This window comes from Mustela nigripes, chromosome 5, assembly GCF_022355385.1.
Source record: "Mustela nigripes isolate SB6536 chromosome 5, MUSNIG.SB6536, whole genome shotgun sequence".
Classification (NCBI taxonomy): Eukaryota; Metazoa; Chordata; class Mammalia; order Carnivora; family Mustelidae; genus Mustela; species Mustela nigripes.
In genome coordinates, this window is record NC_081561.1 from 92823407 (window position 1) to 92840947 (window position 17541).

At 39.0% G+C, this 17541-nt stretch overlaps 1 long non-coding RNA gene across 1 annotated transcript; it reads right to left on the bottom strand.

Moving 5' to 3' along the window:
- Positions 1-5957: 5957 nt before the first annotated feature.
- LOC132017408 (uncharacterized) lies at positions 5958-10780 on the bottom strand. The gene is made up of 3 exons (XR_009404261.1): positions 10667-10780; positions 8303-8491; positions 5958-6921 (listed from the first exon to the last, which is right to left on the bottom strand). It is a non-coding gene; the product is annotated as an uncharacterized LOC132017408 (long non-coding RNA).
- Positions 10781-17541: the final 6761 nt, after the last annotated feature.

Here is a 17541-nt window from a genome sequence, read left to right on the forward strand (position 1 = left end):
GGAAACTGATAGTCAGGAAGGAAACAATCAAATAAATATAGTAATTAGGATTATGATGAGTGCACTGAAGAAGGAACACTCATCACTGAAACAAAATAATAAGGTTGAACAGAATGGGGTGGGAAAACCGCCTTCCAGTAGGTAGGGGAAGACCTCACTGAAGTGGTAATATTTCAGCTGAGACCTAATGCAATATAAGGACCAGCCGGGCAGCAAGTTGGGAGAAGAACCTTCTTGCCTGGTGGTTAGAAACAACTTGCTTGCTGGGGTGACCAAAAGGAGGCCAGTGTGGCTGGAGAGTGGAGGCGAGCAAAGAGGTGAGAGGCCCAGATGAGGCTGGACACACTAGACCTGACCACACAGGACCTTATAGGCCATGTGAGAGCATTTGAGTGTAACCAGACCCTAACCTGCTGGGCTATTATGAAGACTAACTGACCTGGGAAAGAGAAATACCCAACTGCTGCCCACAGTAGCCTCCTGTCCCATTTATAGAGATGGGGGGGAAAAAGAGAGAGAGAGAGAGAGAAAGGAAGAATACTTGTGAAGTTCATAGTCTAGAGGCATAGGCTCACTAACAGACTGAGACCTAATCACAGGACTGCAGAATGCTTTCCTTCCCTCCACTCATCACCATCACCTTAACTAACGACCTTTTACAGCAGTTCCTTTTACCCAGTACATCATGCCTGGCTATCAAGGAAAAACCGCAATGCATACCAAAAGGCAAAAAAATAGAGCCACAAAGGAAAATTGGAGGCAGCGAGCAAGCATCAGAAATAGATGTGGCAGGGATATTGGGATTACCAAACCAGCACTTTGAAAAAAAACGATGTTTAAGGTGCCAAGGGCTCTAATGGATAAAGTAGAAAGCATGCAAGAATAGATGGGCAATATGAGAACTGAAAAAAAGAAAAACATTCATTCACTTATTCTTTAATTATTTAATAACCAATTGTCTATTACAAATACTAAGAAGGAACTAAAAATGAATGCTAGAAGTAAGATTTTGAGTGTCTCTAGACCTGCTACTTCCAAGCTTTGGTGTTCCCCACCAGATGCTCTGCTCTAGACGATTGTTGCCATCATTAGCTGTCCAACACACCTGTGCATAAAACTACCTTCATGCCTTTGTGCACACTGCGTTCCTCCTCCCTAGGATGGAAATAGTATCAACTTGAATTAGAATGTCTGCTCAGAGACCTACAAGCAATAGAATCATGAGCAGGTTTTGAAGCCCTGCTGCACTTCATACCTTGTAAAATTACAGAAAGGCATATCAACATTTTGGCTGGAATGATAAATGAAATATTAAATATGAAATCTCCTCCCATAGGGCCTGATGAAAAACAGCTACTCAACAAATATTAGTTTCCCTGTATCTCTCCACCTATTGAATTTCATTCCACTGCTCTTTTATGTGATTTGACTCTTACCACTTATTTTCTCCTATCCAATAATTCACTGTCTGTGTGTGTGTTGTGTGTGTCTGCTCCCAAACCTCATAGTCACAAGTAGCGCTGGACACAGAGGTGATGCCCAGTAAGTCTGTTGTGTTCGTGTAATTGCAACCTGGTGAAGCAAAGGAAATCTTGACTCGTCAAAGCCACAGAGGTTGCAGGTAACAAAAAGGAGAATGAAAATGGATTTCATGACTGCAGGGAAGTTAAGGAAACCTGCATAGGGAACTTTGGGTGAAAAGGAGAATGGTGTTAGAGTGGGGAGAAAGGTCCTTTATATAATAATGGACACTCTAGAGATACCTGTGGTTATGCCTATAATCCCAAACTGCGATGAATTCACTGGTGAATTAAAACAAGCTGATTATTTGCTCTCCCCATTAATTAATAAATTCAAAAACATTTATTTAGTGTTTACTGATGACAATGTTATGTCTTAGACTAGATGGTGGCATTTGCTGGAATAAGTACCTTAATTTTGGACAGACTGGATATTATGTCTTTTGACCCAGCTCTAATGGTGAGTTGAAGCATAAGTGTCTTGTTTTTCTATGTCAATATTATGAGATTTAAATTAACATAGGTCATCTAAATATATATGGGCTTTTGAGTATACATTAAATTAGCCAGTGAGATTTTCAATTTACATGATGAGATATATGTTTTCTTAGATAGAAGAAAAATAGTATTTTCAAACCTTTTTCTCTGAGAATTATTTTCATATGTGTATTCACTAAAAGTCTTGAGGCATTTTGATAGAGCCATGAAAACATATAATCAATAAAATATAAATAATTTGTTCCAGGTCTCTATGTAGAAAAATAGATCAGCAGTGTTTGTAGGCCATATTATAGTTGTTATTTCAAAATTCTGTTTTTAAGATAATTTTCAAGACATGTCATCTTTCACTTCCCACATAGTTTTATTTATCTTTATGTTGAACTTTCCTTTAACTTTTTTAAGGTAAGCACTTTAAAGGCAGAGTAATTTATAAAGTCAAATGATCCCGTAAATATGTTTTATGTTTTATGTTTATTTCTTATGTTTATAAAGGAACTGTTTGGTTCCCTTATCCCCCAGTCTCCCAAAGTGGTATTTCTTTTTTCCTTTCAATAAGCAAATTTCTCAGATGTATAATAATTTGATTTAGAGATGCTGCATTAAGAAGTTTATCATTCTAGGGACGCCTGGGTGGCTCAGTTGGTTAAGCCTTCGGCTCAGGTCATGATCCTGGGATCGAGTCCCACATCGGGCTCCTTGCTCAGCAGGGAGCCTGCTTCTCCCTCTGCCTCTGCCTGCCATTCTGTCTGCCTGTGCTAGCTCTCTCCCCGCCCCTCTCTCTGATAAATAAATAAAATCTTTAAAAAAAAAAAAAAAGAAGTTTACCATTCTAACTAGAAAAAAGACCTTTGTTATATTAGTCAGGGTATTTCTCCAAGGTATTTAAATTTATCTATAACCCTGTGGTCCAAGTTCTAAGAGATACCTATAATTAGATGTAATTACATGTCATATGAATCAAATAGCAGCATATCATGTTTCAGTTCTGCTACAATCCACCTTGCACCTCTTCTACATTATCTTCCCACCTCCCTCATTGGAGCCTCCCTTATGACCACCACCAAGAAAATATCTATAAATTATATCTTATCTTGAAAACTGTCTGGGAACCAGCTCCTCCAAGAGCCTGAAATCAAGTGTGATAACAGGGACACAACATTGTTATAATGTCTACTTTTCCCTGAGGAAACTATCTTTGATTTTTGACTTTAAATCTCTGTTTAACACCCTCCCCCGCAAAAAAAGGGTAGCTGCGATTGACCTGGCTGTCTGGGTCTAAAGGGGCATCCTCTGCTCTTGTGTTTGTTTTATAGCTCAGTATCCACCATACAAGGTTTCTGCTTTTTTTTTTCCTTGCAGTTTCTTGGAGCGTAACAGCCAAATGACAGTGTGATCTCTCGTGGATGTCACCGGTGCAGTTCCTGGCCTCCTTTCCGAGGATTTTCTTAAAAATAAGTCTTAAACTCTCTCAGGAGAACTCTGGGAGGAGTATGAGGTCCAGGCTGATGTGAAGAAGTGAACATCTCCTGGAGATGTGTTTCCATTCTGCACTCAGGGGCCTGGGATTCTTCAGAGGACTCTTCTAAGGGATTGGATGTGGGCAAGGGTCCTAGAAAACATGGTCATCATTTTCCATCTTCTTCTTCTTCCTTTTTTTTTTTTAAACAAATTTCCTTTTTGTTTCCCAGCATGCTGTATTCTCCTTGCAGATTGTTTTAAGCTGCATAAATGAACCACTTAATATAAATAGCAGTTTGTTAACCTAGTTAGTATCAAACTTACAATCCCCCCCTTCCCCTAATTCGCTAAGTTTTCCTCAGCTTTACTAAGCAGATCCAATTTGCTGGTTTCCTAGTATCACAATGAAGCATGGGCAGATATGCTGCTGCCATGGAAACAAGGTAATTGCTCAGAGGATTCATCCTGCATGGGTAATATTGAACTAACTGCTGTACAGTTTCTCATTTATTACAAAACATTTGCAAGGAAAATGTGATGTGTTTCCCAATGTTAAAGTGTTTGCCTTTTTTCAAGAGGCTAAGTAAAAATTTCTTATTAGAATAAATGCTAAATGGGATGGAAACTCTTCGGTGAAAAGTGAGTTTACAATATGCGGAGGTAACTGAGGACACAGAAATCAATTGGTGGGCCTTTGGCCTCGACTGGGTGGAAGATGTGAACCCGTCTCTCTGGGTCTCAGGTGAGTTTCTGCAGTGATTGTCACCAGGCTTGTCCTGTAAGGTAATATGAGGCTGGAGTGTATGCTCTCGTGTGCAGCTGGAACATCATTTCATATTCCCTACTCTTCGACTGTGCCCGTAATGATCTGATCAACTTTTTCTGTCCTACTTTTCTTTTCCTTTGTCTGACTTCCCAGTCTCACCCATACTAAATTCTTCTAAAACAGGAAACATTCTGGGGGACCCTGGGTGGCTCAGTTGGTTAAGCATCCAACTCTTGATTTCTGTTCAAATCATGATCTCAGGGTTATGGAACCAAGCCCCACACAGGGCTCCTCACTCAGCAGAGAGTCTGCTTGAGATTCTCTCTTCCTCTCCCTCTGTCCCTCCACCACCCCCTCCCGCTTTCTCTCTCTCAAATTAATAAATAAATCTTTAGAAAAAAAGAAGGAAAGCATTTGTCTCTTCTCCCTTTACTTGGACATTATAGATTTTACCACAAGTTTTAATTCTATCCTTAAAACACCACCATGTATGTGATAGGGTCCCAGCAAATTGTCACTGAAAATGCCTTCAGACAGGGCGTTCATTCTTCTTTGGCTCCAGTGTTATCCATAAAACCAACCAACTAGATCAGTGTTTCCCAGCTTCTTGTCCTTAGTTCACAAGGGGCTTCACAGAGAGCATGGCTTAAGGGTAAGGCTACTCTGCTTTTCTAGTTCTGGTGCAACCCCACCCCCAATCTCTAGCTTAAGAAACCTCATTATATACTTTCTCAGGGCACACCAGCTCATACAGCCCTGCCTACTCCTAGTTTGACATTGACACTCATGGTACTCGAGCCAGAAGACCTCCAAATTCACTTTCTGTTCTGATGCTCCACAGTTCTGGGACACTGTTGTCCATTCACCTTAAGGAAATCTGCTCTGACCAGGTTTGCTTAGCATATCTTTTAGGAACTCCCCAAGAGTCCATGCACACTTTTATTGTCGCCCTCACCATGTTTCACTGATGTTAGCTCTTTACCTCTCTGTCTTTCCCCAGGAGACTTGAACTCCTCAAGGATGCATCTGTTACTTACTCAGAGTTGTTTGCATGTGGCCTGCGCAAAGGGTAACAATGGATCTTCAATAAATATTTGCTGAACCCAACAGTTGGTTGGTTATTTGTGTTTACGTACTTATGTTGTCCAGATTGTTGCTCTATCCGTGCATTAAAAGCAGATCCCAAGTAGAGAGCTTTTGCAAACCTTTGCTAATGTGGCTGTCACATCTCCTGAAATGTATTCAAGTTCAACTAGCACCAAGAAGGGTTAAGAAACTGGTGGGTAGCTAAATGAAAGTGACCAAGCTTAAGGAATACATTTGAGGAACACTTTGGGGAATTCATTTGTATTCTTATCTGTATAACATCCTTCCCATATCAAGTGTGATTAGCTTGGTTAAATGGTGTAGTATTAACATTCATGCTTTACAATGCTTAACCAATTGTTTATTCATAGTGTTATTAGTTGGATGTCGACTTTGTTGATTGCTTTTAAAGGCCACAGGATGGAGACAAATCATGACACCTCCATTTCCCCCAGAAGAATTATAGAATCAGATTTCAGTTTCACAAAAATAACTAAAAACAAAATATATGCCCTTATATGAAATGTCAACCAAAATTAATAGTAATCTATTTCCCTTAGAGCGTGAACTGGACCCAAACAATCAATTAGCAGTAAGCGTGTCAAAATGTACAGGACACAGGTTGCTAGGTGCTTTAATCATAATTTTATTTGCCCGAGGCATTTGAATAAATGAGATGAAATGTTGCCTCAAGTCCCTGAATCTTTGATAGATAATTTCTGGACCTCCTGCTGAAATAGTGTTGGCTAATCTTCTGCAATAAATTCTCTTCGTGATTGTCACAGCCTGTAGTAATAGACGACTTTTTCTCCCATATGTTACTACGCCTGAGTGCAGAGAGATGACATGCAGGCTGTGTGTATGTCCGTGAAAATGCAGCTGTGTGCGGGTTTTTTTTTTTTTTTGGGTTTTTTTTTTTTTTTTTTTTTTTTTGTGAAGAGAAATAGCTTTCTCCAGAGATTCTGCTGAAAACCCCATTCCTTCTCCCAAATAGCAGGCACTTGATAAATATTCATTGAGTCACACTCCATTTTGTGTTATAGATTGGTATTCCCCACATCTGTAGGATCGGAGAGCAGAGTGGAAGGGTGATTAAACTAGGAAGAAAAGTCTGGTATGATATCGTAGCAACACAGTCATAGGTGGATGTCCAAATTGGCGATTAGAAACACAAAGCACAAATAAGCTTTAAAGATACATTTCCTTAGCTTTATAGAAGGACTCAGGCAGATGCTTTAACAAATGCAGCATCATCTCATGGGGGCCCAGCAGCTACTCAAGTACATAGGTCCTCTCTCCTGCTTTCCCACTCAGAGCACATGCAGCTGTTGCAGACAGGAGCCAAGTCTTCCTCACATCTTTTATGCTGTTCTAGTCACATAGGTCCAAGTCTTGCCAGTTTTCAGCTCCACAGCCCAAGTGTGCTTCTACAGATGAGGCGTAAATACAACAAATCTAGTACAATATTCCAACTTTATCTTAAAGCTGCAGTTTTCAAGGAAGCAATGCAGTGAGAAGACATTCTGTCCTGCAGCAGCCCAAGCCTGATGAAAACCCTTGACACAGGTATTAGTTTCCATATCACTTGAACTGCAAAAATAGGTAAAAGAAGTGATTTTTAAAAAGAGAATTCTATTTTCCACTGACTTTCATTGTCCAATTGGAGAGGTGCTCATGGGAAAAAAAATCACTTTAGTAGAATGAGATGAAAATTTCAACCATCAAGGAAGAGTTTAAGATGGTTGATCAATCCCACAGAAAAATAATTGTCTGTGCATGTAACTGAACAGACAATTGACTGCTTGAATTAAAACCCATAGAGTTTCTTCTTGCAGTGCCTTTCAACTCTTTGCCTGGTTCTGGATACTTGAATATCTCTCCCAGTCAGAGAGATCTCTCCCCTACCTAGCAACCCACTTACACTTCTATAATCAGGATGATTACCTTTTAGTGGAAAGCTTAATTTTGGTACAATGCTAACATAGGTCAAATTATTCAAAATGGGGTACTCAGGGAAAAAAATCACTAAAATATTATGAATAGTGGAAACATAAAATTGTAAGGATTAATTTATGTGATGTTACTAAAAATCTTTATAGTGTAAAATTTATCATGATCTCCCTCAAACCCTTGGCTAAAAAATGCTGAGAAACATGGATTATCATAATTCATCTATGTCTGCTTTTCCTGTTATGCAAATTGCCATTTGTGGTTTCTCTTTATTAATGCTTAAATCCTTTACTTCCATTTTTTAAACTTTAATAATAATATTCCTATCATTCCCTTCAGTTTTCTCCATTTAGGGACTTTATATAATTCATACATAACTTGTAACAACACAGGTATCCCACATTCTCCATTTAAATAAAGTTTTGCTTTCAATGACATGATTTAGTAAATTGAGACTGACATCTTTTTTGTTTGTTTTTTTAATAGATTGATTATTTCACTCAGCATGTTTAACCAAATTAAAAATCTTAAATTCACCAAACTTGCCATGAGGGGGGAAAGAAAAATACATCTTTGAGTTCATAGGATGATAAAGATTAGTGAAAGAATGTTTTCAAACAGGACCATCTAATTAAATTCTTGCTAACCGCCCTCCCACACCCTAATTACTTCAATGTCTTTCTTTCTATTGAAGAAAGATGGATTTTTCTTCCAGGTAGATCCTACCTGCTGTGCTCCAAGACAATTCAATAGCACACATGACACCACAAGATATGCTTTCTGCTTTGAAATCCTGGCAACACTATCAGAAAAATCAGTCAGAAAGTTCCCAGTTAGGTCCCATCTTGGTTGATCTGTAAAAGAGGGATCCAGGCTAGTTCTTATACCCCCGTTTTTGACAGAGGAGATGGGGGCTGAAAAATTTGTCTCAGAAGCCACTGACCCAGCATACATTGCAAATTCATAAATATTTTTCCCTTAATCTGAAAATTATAATTTAGTTCATATCTCCTGAACTGACCTTTATCACTTGATGAGCTCTGACTCAGCAAGCCCTGAAGAGGATAGATGGAATTTTAAAGTGCCAAATTTGATTGCAGCTAATTTGTTAATACTTATGGCCTCAATCCACAAGATGAATTATGTGAGCACGCAGCAGTTTCCAGGAGAACATTCATGAGAAGCTGAGATTTGGAGTAAGAAATGATAGCTTTGAAAAAAAAAAATCACAGATAAAATTTTAAGATAACTTTTAGTGAGTCTAAAGTAATATTGTGGTTATTTTGCATAATACATAAAATTTGGAAACATGCAAGCACATCCATTTAACCCACACCGTCATAAATATTTATCACCTTTTGAGATCACTTTACTATGACACACTAAGCTTCAAGACACCAATAACCATGGTCTGATACCACCTTTTAAATTAGAACAGTTAAAGAAAATAAAATGATTTGTTTCTATCCAATATACTCTTTAATTTGGTTTGCTTGTATCAAGGAAAACTGCCGTTGTTGTTGAATATGTATGGGGTTTGTACATCTTTAACCAAGCTCTTAAAGTATTAAGAGCTATCCTGAGAGACTGAAATAATAGTAGAATATGATAATACATATATTAAGTGCAAACATTTTTAATAAGACCATTGGAAATCTCCTTCTGGTAGCACGTATTTTAGGCTGCTGGGAGTTAAATGGTGTTTTTCAAGTGATGAGTAGTACATGGTTCTAAAATATGACATGTAAAATGTAGAAAATGAGTGTATTCCTTGATATGGGGCATTGTTTTATAATAATATTTAAAAGTCTATGGATAATTTGCTATGTCTTTTCACATTTGGTCAAGGTCAAATGAAGGCAACCTTATTGATTTAGAAGTCATCATGTTTTTAGTGAAAATATAAAACTAGAGATCTGTCATTGACTTTGTCCCTGAGTCATTAGAGACTAAGAATTGTATCAAGATTATGGCATTATCCACTATAAAGTATGGAATAAACCATATATCAGCTTCATACTATGCAGACATGGTACCAAAGACTAAGAAGAGCTCATCTTAAAAGTACATCCTTAACAAATGCCAAAGCAGAAACAAAAATGATAATTTAAAGGGTAAAAAAATCATTTTTTCCTCAAGACCAATATCTAACACATTTCAATTAATCATTAAATGAGCAGTGAATATTCATCTCCAAGACTACTTTGCATGAAGATAAATTTTATGTGTGAACAGTTTTTATTTAAGTCCACATCTATTTTAAATTGCATGAAGAAAATGTCTACTGTTTTCCCTATTTTATTGTCTTTGGGAAAAGCACTAATACCGTCATCAATACTGCATTTGCTCTCATGATTTTATAATACACATTTTATTTTCTGGTTCTCTGTAGAGCACAGCTTCGGGAATGGCAGATCTGTATAAGATACAGGAAAGATCCATTTTTATCACGGGAGGACGTAATTATTATATGGATTCCTCTTTGTCTTGATCTGACTACCAGTCCTGATAGTCATGCATATCCAATAACAAAACTTCATTTCAGTCTAATTTTGCAGAAAAGTTTGGAAAGATTATCACTGGACCCAGAAGAAAAGCTGTAGCTGACCAGTAATGTTCTGCTGGCACTGAGCCTGACCTTGCTGAGACGGGAGGGGTGCTGGGGGTTGAGACAGGCAGGCCTGGTCATCCTGCACTGCTCATGGTGGGACCTTCAGTGCAACCTTCAGTCTCTCTATCCAGTAAACACTCTTCTGTCTGCCAGCTGAATATTTACATTGCACTGAATTCCCATAAGAGTTGTGTTTAGAATAGTACTTCATACCCGAAATACGTCTACATTTAGAAGCATTGAATTTTTGACCTGAAAGCTAAGAGAACATTTATTCCCACCCATCACTTAACAGAGGAAGACACTGAAATTCATGATCTCAGGGTTCTGGAATGGAGCCCTACATATAGCTACCTACTGAACGGAAAATCTGCTTCTCCATCCCCCTCTGCCTGTCATTCCCCTGGCTTGTGCTCTCTCTCTGTCAAATAAAATAAATTATATCTTTTTAAAAAAAGAAGTTAAAGCTATGTCATGAAGATAAGTTACCGTATGGGGTAGGGGTGTGGTGCATAACAACAAATAGAAATAGGTTAGTGTTCTTAAAGCAAGAAAATTGAAACAAAAAGTGTTAGCAATTATTAGGCCCTCATTCTTGAGGAGTCTTGTGTACCTTGAGGATAAAGATTCCCAATTCTCTTATCTGCTGCAGATTTAGTGTTAATAAGGGAAAAAAATGAATGAAAGCAAGTGAAAGGATTTGTGTCCTAAACCCAAATGAGCAAGACATAAGATTTTAGAGATTTGGGAGGAATTATGTCTTAGGAAGCTCACCTCTGAGGCTCTGATCTCAGGTAGACCCCTCCAATGAAGTCTCTTTTACGCAGTCAGTGGTTAAAGCGAGATTAAGGTTTTCTTACTCTGTGCGCGCTGCTCAAATGGCGGTGAGGGATTAGAAAAAAACCTACATTTTCCTTCAGTTTTCTTTACCCGGGTTGTTGCTGAGATGCCTCATTTCCTGAAGAAACAAAGCCTGAGGGAAATACATGAACACTTCTGCAGTCTCTGAAAAAAAAGTTTTCAATGTTTTGGGGTGTGGTGTGTCCAACAAGCTAAGAGGTTGAAATCTTCATGGAATGTAACCTCAGAAAGCTGTGAGGTGCTCCCAAAGTTTTTGAGACTGATCATGAGATAAAATGCTAAAAATATGTTGGGACTAAATTAAAAGGAAGGTCAGGACACAGCCATGTCTGAATGGGAAATATAAAGCACAGTGAACACAAACTGATAATGCTGAGGAAAGAGATCATTTATTGCTCTTCCATTTTTCTTTAAAGGAACAAGCAATAAAATTGAAATGAATGAGCCAATTTTAGACCTAATTTTCATACAGCATCATTTCTCCTGAAGGTTCACCAAAGGTAGAAATCAAAGAGAAAAATAAATACGAAACCAACTTATTTCATCCCCAACCCAACTCCTTGAAGAAAGACTCTAGATCTTGCCTGAGGGACCCTTTTTAAAATACAAATTCTGAACTACAAATTTTGAAGCATGCATTTTATTTTTATGTGCACATGCTCTTAACTTGATGTTAATGCAGAGCTCAATAACCATACCCACATATGAAAACACACACACACACACACACACACACACTCATAACCAAATTTGCATTCTACTCTTTCTCTCTGTGTCTCTGTGTTTTTCTTTCTCTGTATATCCATCATCTATCTATCTCACTTACCCATTATCTATCTACCTATATTTATTGATTGATTGATAAGTCATTTAAAAAATGGTTTCATTCTGTGCTGGATAGTTTTTTTTTTTCCTCCTCCTACTTGGATCTATCTTTTTCTCATTGGCATATATGTCTGCTTTAATTTTTTCTTTGGAAATAAAAATTGTTGTTTGACAGAGATTATTAATAGGTCCTATATGATTCTCTCTTTGGAAGTTCAGACTGTCCAGAGCAGTGAAAGGTCTGAAATTTCACCCTGCTTGCCAACTAAAAAGGTAGCTAGTCATAATCTTATGGATACTAGCAGAAGACATGGGACCCTTGTATCAGAGACAAAGGACCTTATTATTCATGGCATGGCAGGCTTTATAGGCTTCATGTTCACGTTGATTTCCTTTGCCCCCGGTCCCAAATGGGTCACACAGAGGAGCCCACGGGGACGTAACACACACAGTGGTTCTGTGTCTCAGGTGATGAACTTGAGCTGAGGAAACACAGTCTTTCAAAGAAGCTGTCAACAGACAATGCTCAGTCTTTGCCCCATAGACGACATCTTTACTACCCTGGACAGCAAAAATAGTCTGTCCTCTGCCCCAGACGGAGACACTCTATTTTCCAAAGTTGTTTACTTTACAAACATCATTGAAAAGATATTCCAGAAAGAAAGACTATCCATGACTTTCAGCAGAAATATGAGAGACCCAAAGAGAATTGTCTCCCGATACAGACTTGTTCTGCAAGTTCTCTGCAAATATGCTCCAATTGTTCATATTATTAACAACCCAAGAGATAAATACGTACCACTTCACCTGTCAGTTTCCACTAAGTTCTCTTGTCAGATAATAACTCTATTTTTCTTTCTTTCCCCGCTCCTCCTCCCCCTCCCCTTCCATCTTCTTTTAAAAATCAGTCCTGGGACAGAGGCATCCTTCTCTTGCTTCTGTGTTCTATCCTTAACACCCTGAACAGTTGTTCCAGCACGTGCCACATTTGTACAATCTATTTTCTCTTTCTTACCACCTTTCCTCTTTCTTAGTTCTATGTTACTTGGCAGAACATTCCAATTCCAGTTTTTATTTGTTGCCAATGCCTACTGCAACTGATGAGCCAAATTGTCTGTGCTTTTCAGATCTCAGGAGGTGGGGATTCTAGCAGCTTCTGATTGCTTTATCCTTGGATTTTTTTTTTTTTTTTTTTTTTACATATTGCGCAGTGTTCTCCCCTACTCTTTCAAGATTCCTCTGAGTATATATATTCATTTATCTTATGTCGCTGACAAAGGTCATATTCATAATGCATAAAAGTAATCTCCAAGTACCTCTGTGAATTACAGGGTTCATATGCCGTGTTCTGCCCAGATTTCTAAATCTAAGAAGGAAGAGGGTTTTAAAATTTATTTCTTTAATTTTTATGCTACAGGAAGGTAATGCAAGTGATAATAAACATACCCTAACTTTTACATTCGGAGAAGTTTGAACCCCTTCAAAAATAAACTCCTTGGACGTCATAGACTTCCTCTAGTTTCGCTGTTTTTGTTTGAAATATTTCCAGAATTGTCTTTGGGATTGAATACACATTTTGTGGACTATCTTCGGCAGTAACCAATCTTTAATCTTTAATACTGAATTTCATTTCTGATGATAGCTAAAAGCTACTTAGAGCCCAATAAAAAAAAAGTAGATAGGCAAATTGGGTTAAAAAAATGTGAATGTGTGCAAGGAAACAGATACCCTTATGTGGTCATCAAATCGGCCTTGAACACAATTCTAGCAAAGGAGTTCCAAGTGTTCCAGGTTTCTGGCACTTTGGAAGAAAATAACAGTAGTTCTTCTTTCCAAAAAGATCGAGAGCTTCTTCACTAGAAGTATAAATGATAAAGAATTATTCAACTGGATTCTTTTCTTTTTGTACTATTTCTCTAACAGGAAACATGTCTAAGCTTAAGAGACTATATCAAAGTGGAGGGATTTTTGTTAGTGAGTATCATCTGGGTATTGCCAGAGACAATAAAACCACTTGCAGAGTTGCGTACATTACTGATAAAATGGCTGTTAACTTACCTGACTTTTATATATTTCCCATCCTTCTTTGCTTTGTCTCGTTTTTGAAAGACAGTGTGTTGTTCAATCAGAAATAATAAACGTTTAGGAGTAAATCTTATCATTCACATGACATTGAGTTAAATTTAAGGAAGTCACTTAACCATTCAGCCAAAATTTACTCAAATACAAAAATGATATAGTAACACTTGATTTACAGGACAGGTTTTAGATTAATGAGATAGCATATATGAAGGTGAATGGCACAATTCAAAGCAAATCGATGTTCTAGAAGTCTCCTCCTACCCGCCTTGGTCGCCATTGAACATTTTACATATCAATTCAATATTTCCTCTACAATTCAGAAATAGGTTGAAACCTCTAAGTTCATGATGGCTGAGCTGCCATTTATTCTCAAAATGCCTGTCTTGGGGCAGGGAAGGGCCTATTCCTGCTAGCACCTTCTCTGTGTAGAATATGGTTGGGTGATTATAACGTGATGGGAATAAAAACTAACCTCCCAAACTACTGTGCTGGGCTTCAATCCTCTGATGTTGGGCACAGGATTTAAAAAGAGCTTCCCCCACTGTGTAACCACCTCAGTGGAGGACCCATCAGGAAAAAAGAAGGCCCCTCTTCAGTGGAGCGATGGGAAGTCATCAGAGCAGTGGAGCAGGAAAATAAAGGAATTCTTCCACCTATGCACTTTTTTGCTTCTCCCCTGGGTGGCACACAGGGAAACCACACTTTAGGGGAGTGGGGCTCTTTAGCTCAGTATGAGTTGGGGCATCTGGTGGGTGTGCAGCTGGAGACAGTGAATGAAGCACTGGGGAAAGAAGGTTTTGAAGATCCTTCTTTCAGACTGATGAAAATATTCAAAGATTTTGTGGGGCATGAGCATTGCATAAATGTGCCCTTTTGGCCTGGGTTTTGCCTGAGTCTGATCTTGCAGGAATCTAAGGGAGATCACTGGAAAGATCTGGGGCCAGCAGAGGTAAAGAAAGTAGCATCCAAAATTCCGACATATAGTCCGTCCTTTCAAACTTTTAGAGTCATTTCAGCCCTTGGGGGGCTGGGCAGTGGGAGTTGGAAGGATGTAGTTAAATGCTAGTTTAAATAGATGTACATCATTGAATCTTGAAGGTGTGGGGAAGGAAATGATAAATGGGGTACTGTTTCAGCTTGTCCTGGCACCATTGTTCTGTCCATGCTTCCGTACCATGAGATTGTCAGGACCACGGCTCCAGTGCCCCGGGATGAACCGTGAAGCTCTCAGCAAGAGGGAAAAGAATGCATGCAAAATAGGAATTGGGGGGAAAAGAAAAGTTGGGGTTCAAGGAGAGGCCATGGCAACTGGTATCTAATTCCTGCTATAAAAGTTGTCTTTTTCAATAAGCCTAGAATCCTTGGGCATTCCATGTTTTCAAAAAAGGCACGAATGCAATCTCTGCTCTTTAAAATCATAAATACCACTTTTCACCAGCAGAAGTGAGTACATGTCTGAGAAAAAAATCCTAACACTTTTCTACCGATGAGGTTCCTGGTAACTGATCAAGAGTCAACACAAAAACATAAAACTTCAACTCAGTTAAAACAATGAAAGAGGGGTGCCTGGATGGCTCAGTCGTTAAGCATCTGCCTTCCGCACAGGTCATGATCGCAGGGTCCTGGGATCGAGCCCCACATCCAACTCCCTGCTCAGCAGGAAGCCTGCTGCTACCTCTCCCACTCTGCCTGCCTGTGTTCCCTCTCTCTCTGTCTTTGTTTCTGTCAAATAAATTAATAAAATCTTAAAAAGAGAGAGAGAGAGAGATCTTCATTCATTAAGAAAATAATAAAAGAGAAAAAAAGTCAGGTGGATGCCACAGGGAACTTACCTCTTAAAAAGATTTAAGGTAACAAACAAAAAGAAGAAATTAGCAGAAGACCCTAAAGTGAATATGAAAAATTAGACTCTAATTATCATTATCTTATACTTAAAATTATAAATATAAGTAGACCTTCCAAGAGAAAAATGTGTGTTTGTTCCTTTGCCTGCAGTCCCTGGACTGTAATGAGAAAACTCCCCCCAACTGGTTACTAAATGTGGACCTCTGTCTTCAGGGCAGAGAAATGTGATTCCTAGCTAGGACTGCAGGGACAGATCGAGTTCTTGAGCCCTGTGATTTCCCATTCATGACCTCTTGTTGGTCTCTTGGTCTGGCTTTGTGACCAGACCCTTAGCATTGTATATGCTGGTTGTGTGAAGGCTGCTGGTTTATACTGTCTGTGTTTGTAATGAAGGATCACCCCGGTGGGAGCGCTGGGAAGAATTCTTAATAGTTTATTCCTGCAGCCCCCACGGGCTGTAAATCATATTCACAGGACTTGGCTTTCTCTGTCTGTGGCCTGCCTGGCTGATGGTGTGCAGGACAGGGGACGAGTAACTGTTCTGCATGCAATTTCTGAAACTCAGCACATTTTAGGAGCTTTCTTCCACCTTTACCATTTTTTTTTCACAGTAGCATTTTAAGGTGACTAGAATGCCAGTGAATAGCTCTGGAAGTGCATTGCTGAACAATGTGGAAAATCAATAGCCCGTTTCAAGGACTGTTTAATTGCACAGGACTTTCTTGACGGCTCCTCATAGTTCCTGTACTGATTTTTTTTTCCCATAAAGCCCAGCACTTTGGTGACTTTTAAAATTTTTATCTATGAAATTCCAGTGGCTGTCCAAACTTCCAAAAATGTTTGAGATTCTTTTTGAATTGGAGATCAAATTTTTTTCTAGTACTGATTGCAGCCTCCATTCAAAGACATAGGTCACATGTGATGTACCCAGCCACCCAGGTGCAGAGGCAAGACCTTAAGGGTCTTAGCTCCCCATAGCCCCATCACAAACCAGTCCATGGACTCTGGATCCCTATCAGTCATTTATCTGCCCTGGGTTCTCCATACATACAAGGAAGGAGAGAGAAACAAAGAGAGAGAGAGAGTAGGAGAGAGAGGGAGAACAGGACAGAAAGAGGGAAAGAGAGAGAGAAATGGAGATTTATTTTAAGGAATTGGCTCACATGATATTGGAGGCTGACAAGTCCAAAACCACAGAGTAAATCAGCAGGCTGAAACCCAGGCAGGATTTCTTTAACAGTCTCAAGGCAGAATTCCTCCTTCTCTGAGAAACCTCACATATTTGCTCTTGAGGCCTTCAGCTGCATGAGTCTCGCCCACATTTTAAAGGTTAATCACTTTACTTAGAGTCAAGTGATTACAGATTTTAACCACATTCACAAATCCCTCAGACCAAACAACTGGGCACCATAGCCCAGCCACACTGACATATAGAATTAACCATCATAATATGCAAACTACCCCAAGGCCCTTCACTCATCTTTACCTTTGCTGCTATTATTTGTGTTTAAGCTGCCAGCGTCCCTCACCTGGACAAAGGCAACAGCCTTCTAGCTTCTCTATATGGGGCAGTTTACAAGCTTACACTATAGCACCAAGCAAGCCCTCATCACAAGAGCTTACATTGGTAAGGGTTTTTTTCTGGCTCACAATGCGTATTGCCTATGGCTCTGCTCCATGTATCTTCTTTACTCAAGGATCTAGGCTGAAGGAAATACTCCTATTTGGGACACACTGCTCTCGTGGCCAAGAGGAAAGAATAATGGAAAAACTGCAAAATGGCTCCTAGAACTTCCATTCTAATGTGGCATTGATTATTCTGCTCATACTTTATTGGTCAAAGAAAGTGATAAGGTCAAGATTCCAAGGGGAAAGAAGGTATATTCTTTTACAGGGAGAACTGAAAAATATTTAGAAACAAAAACATATTTGCCATTATCTTTCTTCAATCTACTACTATTCCCCACACTGTAATCAGTGGTGTCTTTAAAATAAAATTGGATTGTGTCAGTCCTCTGCTTAAGAAAATGGTCACT